This window comes from Silurus aristotelis, assembly GCF_946808225.1.
Source record: "Silurus aristotelis genome assembly, chromosome: 23".
NCBI lineage: Eukaryota > Metazoa > Chordata > Actinopteri > Siluriformes > Siluridae > Silurus > Silurus aristotelis.
This window is the reverse complement of record NC_139596.1, coordinates 17,111,686-17,118,084: the sequence shown is the minus strand read 5'-3', so window position 1 is coordinate 17,118,084 and position 6,399 is coordinate 17,111,686. Positions and strand designations below refer to the sequence as shown.

General features: G+C 39.9%; 1 protein-coding gene across 1 annotated transcript in view; it reads left to right on the top strand.

Moving 5' to 3' along the window:
* The window catches only part of LOC310718570 (uncharacterized protein), a 219,197-nt gene extending 213,947 nt beyond the window's left edge, over nt 1-5,250 (top strand). Inside the window, exon 2 of the mRNA XM_083527483.1 lies at nt 5,199-5,250. The gene's annotated coding sequence lies outside the window, so the exon portion shown is untranslated. The remainder of the gene's footprint in view (nt 1-5,198) is intronic.
* The last annotated feature ends 1,149 nt before the right edge of the window (nt 5,251-6,399 follow it).

Here is a 6,399-nt window from a genome sequence, read left to right as displayed (position 1 = left end):
TGTAAATTTGAAATTAAGTATAAATGATTCTTGACAAAACTGTTTTGCTGATCTTTCCTCATGATGTCCAGCTTTTTCTGAAAAATTCCTCTTGTAAATGTCCTTGTAAGTGTAACTGCGACGAAATCAATTTCTTCTCCTCCGTCAGTCATTGTGGAATGTTAAAAAAAAAGCTTTTAAATCCCTTTGGATATATTTGAGCTTGTGCAGTTTGCTAAGAGGCAGGTTGCGAGCTCTGACTAGTGCGCTCTCTGACCATCCGGCCATCGTCACAACTCAACATCTGATTGTATTTTAAGCTGCAGGCGCCTGAAGTGTTCATTCTAAAGGCCTAATGACAGATTCTTTTGACCCAATAACACATGAGGTGACGGCTGAAATCTGAATAGAAACATAAACATACACTACTTCAAGCAGCCCACCCAAGAGAAAAGCTATGAAATGTAGAGAATAGACTATTGGGAATAATTTAATACATATTCATGCAGAAGAGAAGACCTTCCCGGCCATGAAGCCCCACCACTGCCTTTCAGAGAAGAGCAGAAAATAAAGGGTTGTAGAATTTCTTACAAAAATGAGAATATCGTTGTATGGTCTATTTAATCAGTTACATAGAGTAACCGTATTCAGGGATTTTTGTTGTTATAATAATAATGGTGGTTAAATATTCAAAGCACATCCTCACAACCTGGCCAGAAGATCCTGTTTGGCTCCGTTCCTGCATTTCACTTAGATTTTATCTGCCGAACAGGATGAGTCCGGATACAAATCAGTATCAGATCCTCCACACGCTTCTGGATTACCCCAGTCAATCTGTGCATTAAACAAAGCTTGACTTTAACCGCCACCAATAACTCATCCTGACCTTCAGAATCCAGATCTTATCATTTCTGCAAGCGGAGGAGCTTCAGGACTGCCGAAAGGGGCGGTAATTATCTTGAACATTGCTTCACTTTACTTTCGCCTCACTCCACTTCTCTGAACCCTGTCACCCAGGTCATTCATTATTTTCTCTTTCCCCAACCTCGATAGACCTTTTCCTATCTAGTTCTTAACACAGGATCATTGAATTCTGCTCTGTCTGCTTTAGATAGCCGTTATAAACACCCGAAGAACAACCGCCATGTTCAAAAATAAAAGTAATCGTAATAAAACTAAGAAATGTACATCGTATCATATTAGTTCATTGGCTCTGGGGGAATAAGCAAACAATTGGCAGCCTTTTTATGTATTTGAAGTCTTTAGTTCACTTTTCAGTGTTTTATTGTTGCAACATGACACACACACACACACACACACACACACACACACACACACACACATACACACACATACACACACGCACACTTTTTGCGGAAATGCGAACAATCTTTAACCCATATTTCACCCAGGTGTGTGATCCTGACAGTGATGGACTGTGTCAAAGTACATCTACATTTAAATCATTACTGCACTTAAGTATTCTGTACTTTACTTTCCATTTCTCAAGATTGAAGTTCTCAAGATTTTTACTTGAGAACTTCACTACATTAAGGATAAAAACATAACTGGTCAAACACACAGCTAGTCACCAATCAGGATCGAGCGCTCGCTCTGTTTAAAACTTGTCTTGATCGGCGCTTGGTGTATCTACTGATCACCAACATACAGTTCAGCATCAGTTCAACATCAAGCAGAACAGAGAGGAATTTAGATAGGAATAAATGATGAAGAAACTCCTGTCTAATTGGCCTGTGGCCTGATGAGTGATTTTTTTTTAAATAGTTAAAAAGAAGGTTTTGTACTCATGATCATTTTAATAAAAATCAGTGTTTGAGTCATTAATATCATTCTATTAATAGATCAGTGTGCGGAGCAGTGTTGTGCTAGTTACTAAGATATAGTAACTAGTTACAGTTACTAGTTACTTCCACCAAAAAGTAATGCGTTACTGTTAAAAGTAACTTTTTAGTTACTTTTTTAAAGAACCTTCTTTAATGTTCCCATTAATGCCCTTTTATGCGTTATGGTCTACAAACACAAAACTGACTTCAACACAGAGTAATTTTTAAACACTATTTTATTAAAGTCAGACCTGCACAAACTGAATATATCACAAGGATTTCTGAAATTGGGGGAGTGGAGGCTCCAGCGGTTAAGGCGCTGGGTTGTCGATCGGAAGGTCTGGGGTTCAAGCCCCGGTATCGCCAACCTGCCACTCTTGGGCCCTTGAGCAAAGCCCTTAACCCTCTATGCTCCGGGGGTCCCTTACGAGGGAAATATCAAGGCCCATGACGTCGGAGTGACGTGGGGCCGCCTTCCCGTGGGCTCACCACCTGCAGGAGGGAACGTAAGGGACGGTGCTGTGAGGATTGGGCAGCAGTCGAAGGCTTAGACTGCTGCCCCCGCGACCCGAATTACGGATAAGCGGGAGAAAATGAATGAATGAATGAATGATTTCTAAAATAAAGAACAAAACAAGCTGAATAATATATTCACAATCAAAAACTAAAGTGGCTTCTGCTGTTGTGTTGAGCTCTTAAAAATGTTCCTTTCACAGCTGAAGTATGAAAACTATGTGTAGAACAGAACAGTGTAGAACAGAACACCGGGTTAGCTTCTAGCTTCTAGCTTCTCAGGCATGGAGGTCCTGGAGCAGCTTCAACAGATTGGAGTTGCTGTTTATCGCAGTAGATACGAGCTTCGAACCAGAAAGACACAGCTTACATTTACTAAACTCTTTTGGAGTTAAACAAAACGTCACCAGACCAACCCACCGTTTTAACCACACACTAGACTTAATAATATCCCACGGAGCAGACGTCACTGATATAGATATTTTACCCCAGAGTGATGACATCACAGACCATTATCTCCTACTGTACACACTACCGGTAGAGCAGATTAACCGTGTTTCACCACGGTACCGACTTGGTAGGACTATTATTCCAACCACTAAGGACAGATTCATAAATAAGCTGCCTGATTTATCTCAGTTTCACATTAAACCCATAACTGCTGATCATCTTGATGAGATGGCGAACAACATAGACCTTATCCTCACTAGCACTTTAGACACTGTTGCCCCCATCCGGTTAAAAAAGGTTCGAGAACAAGCACCTGCACCTTGGTATAATAGTCATACGCATGCCCTAAAGAGAACAACACGTAATCTGGAGAGAAAATGGAGGAAAACTAAATTGGAGGTATTTAGAATTGCGTATAAAGACAGTATGCTTAGCTACAGACAGGCGCTAAAAGCTGCTAGAGCTAAACACCTGAGCAAACTTATAGAAAATAACAAAAACAATCCCAGGTTCCTTTTCAGTACAGTCGCTAAATTAACAACAAATCAGGGATCTGAAAAATGTGTTCCATCACAGTTTAGTAGTGAAGACTTTATGAATTTCTTCACTGAAAAAATAGATAACATTAGAAAAACAATTGTGGCAGTTCAACCTCTGACAGCATCTCCCGACACAATCGTACTTACAACCCCACAACTACACTGTTTTACATGTATAGGACAGGAAGAGCTGTATGATGCTATTATGAAAGCTAAATCAACAACATGTCAGTTAGATCCAATTCCCACTAAACTACTGAAGGAAGTGTTAGATACAGCTGGTGAGCCTCTTCTCAATATTATTAACTCCTCACTATCGTTAGGTCACGTCCCTAAATCCCTCAAGTTAGCAGTTATTAAGCCCCTCATTAAAAAACCTAATCTGGATCCAAACACGCTATCGAATTACAGACCAATTTCAAATCTCCCATTTATGTCTAAGATTATAGAAAAGATTGTCGCTGCCCAGTTATGTAACCACTTGCAGGAGAACAATATCTTTGAAGAGTTTCAGTCAGGTTTTGGGCCCCATCATAGCACAGAAACTGCTCTAGTTAAAATCACTAATGACCTGTTTTTAGCTTCAGACCAAGGCTACATCTCCCTATTAGTTTTACTAGATCTTAGTGCTGCGTTCGACACTATAGATCATGATCTTCTCCTCGATCGCTTACAGAATTACATCGGTATTCAGGGACAGGTATTAAGCTGGTTTAAATCCTACCTGTCCAATCGTTACCATTTCGTAGATTTAAATGGAGAGCTATCCAGGATAATGCTAGTAAATTATGGCGTGCCACAAGGGTCAGTTCTAGGACCCCTGCTTTTTACAATATACATGCTTCCATTAGGAAATATTATTAGAAGGCATGGAATTAGCTTTCATTGTTATGCTGATGATACCTAGCTATATATTTCATCCAAACCAGGCGATACAGCTCAATTAGCTCGCATAACTGAGTGTGTTGAAGAAATAAGAGATTGGATGACCCATAACTTTCTGCTATTAAATTCTGATAAAACGGAGATTTTGCTCATCGGCCCAAAAAATAGTACACAGAAGCTCCAGCATCTCAGCCTGCATTTAGACGGTTGTTCTGTAACTACTAGTTCAACGGTAAAAGACCTGGAAGTTATTTTAGACAGCAACTTATCTTTTAAAAATCACATCAATCAAGTTACAAAAACAGCCTTCTTTCACCTTAGAAATATTTCTAAGCTAAGAAATATGTTATCTATATCTGATGCAGAGAAGCTCGTCCATGCGTTTATGACCTCTAGAATAGACTACTGTAATGCATTACTAGGTGGATGTCCTGCATCATTAATAAACAAGCTTCAGTTAGTTCAGAATGCCGCAGCAAGAGTTCTTACTAGGTCAAGAAAATACGATCATATAACCCCAATCTTATCGTCCCTACATTGGCTTCCTGTTAAGTTTCGAATAGACTACAAACTACTGCTACTCACTTATAAAGCACTAAATGGTTTGGCTCCCATGTATCTATCCAGTCTTTTAACACGCTACAATCCGTCACGCTCCCTGAGATCTCAAAACTCTGGGCTTCTAGTAGTTCCTAGAATAGCAAAGTCCACTAAAGGCGGTAGAGCATTTTCACATTTAGCTCCTAAACTCTGGAATAGTCTTCCTGACAGTGTTCGGGGTTCAGATACACTCTTCCAGTTTAAGTGCAGATTAAAAACATATCTTTTTAGCAAAGCCTACACATAACACACATCACACACATCACATCACAACCTTGTGCTCCAGAATATATGATTACATGCACATTATCAACTTGTGCTGTTAATATCATGAACAGCAGCTACGCTAATTCCTCTCCACTGCTTCTCTTTCTCTCCCCATCCCGAGGCTTCCTGAGGTTTGGCCAGCTCCAGTCACGTCCCACCTCGTGAAGATTATGGACCTATGGATGATCATGGAGAAGTAGATGCCGAGTGTTTAAAGGCCCTGGCATGGAGAAGCTGATGCTGGATCTATGATGATCACAAATTGTTCTGTATTGTTGAAAGATTTATGACCAAACTCTTGATGTCACCCATATGAGGATGGGCTCCCCTTTGAGTCTGGTTCCTCTCAAGGTTTCTTCCTCATATCATCTAAGGGAGTTTTTCCTTGCCACTGTCGCCACGGCTGCTCATCAGGGACAAACGCACACCATTCACCTTCACTGTTGATTTCTGTAAAGCTGCTTTGAGACAATGTCTGTTGTGAAAAGCGCTATACAAATAAACTTGACTTGACTTGACTTGACATTTGCCTTGAAAGTTTTTGTCTTTATACTTAACTAAAGTGAAATAATGAGCATATTTCCACTTTAAGAAACTCGTCTTGCTCTCGCCTCGACTCTCCATTACTGCTGCACAGACCTGAATAAACGGAGACACGCCCACAGTGCGTCTTCTTCGTGTTTACAGTGGTTCATCCACCAATCCTACAATGCATCGCTGCTGTAAACAGGTTAGACTGTAGTCTACACCTCAGCCCAAATTCATTCATTTAAAAAAGTAACGGACAAACGCACCATACGGTGACGGAGTGACTTTATTTAAAAAGTAACTGCGTTACTAGTAAGACGTTATTGCCCAACACTGGTGCTGAGAGTCACATTCGAGTCTTTTCCCATAAACTGAGTTGATTAAGTAAAGAATCTCGTGATAAAAATGAAATATTGTAGTGGATTATTTTTTATTATAAATTATAAATTGAAATGAACTGTTTAATTAACTCTAAAAGACTTTCACTGAGAATTCACCAAACATTTGTTTAGCTATGAAACAGCACTTTTACTCTTACTGTTAGCTCACATACGCGCTTGGCCACATCACAAAAGGGCTAATCGCCAATTTTCAATCCTGGAGACAATTTAAACCATAATATGGTTAGCGGCTATGTATATGGCTAATTAATCAATTTATGCATCGAGCTGATGGACGTGTCCTCATTACACACAATGCTCTACAATTCAGCTTCATATTACGCATCGTGTCACCCGCCCTTGACAATTAATCTAATTAAACGTAACACTCAAACCTAATTACTGATCTATACC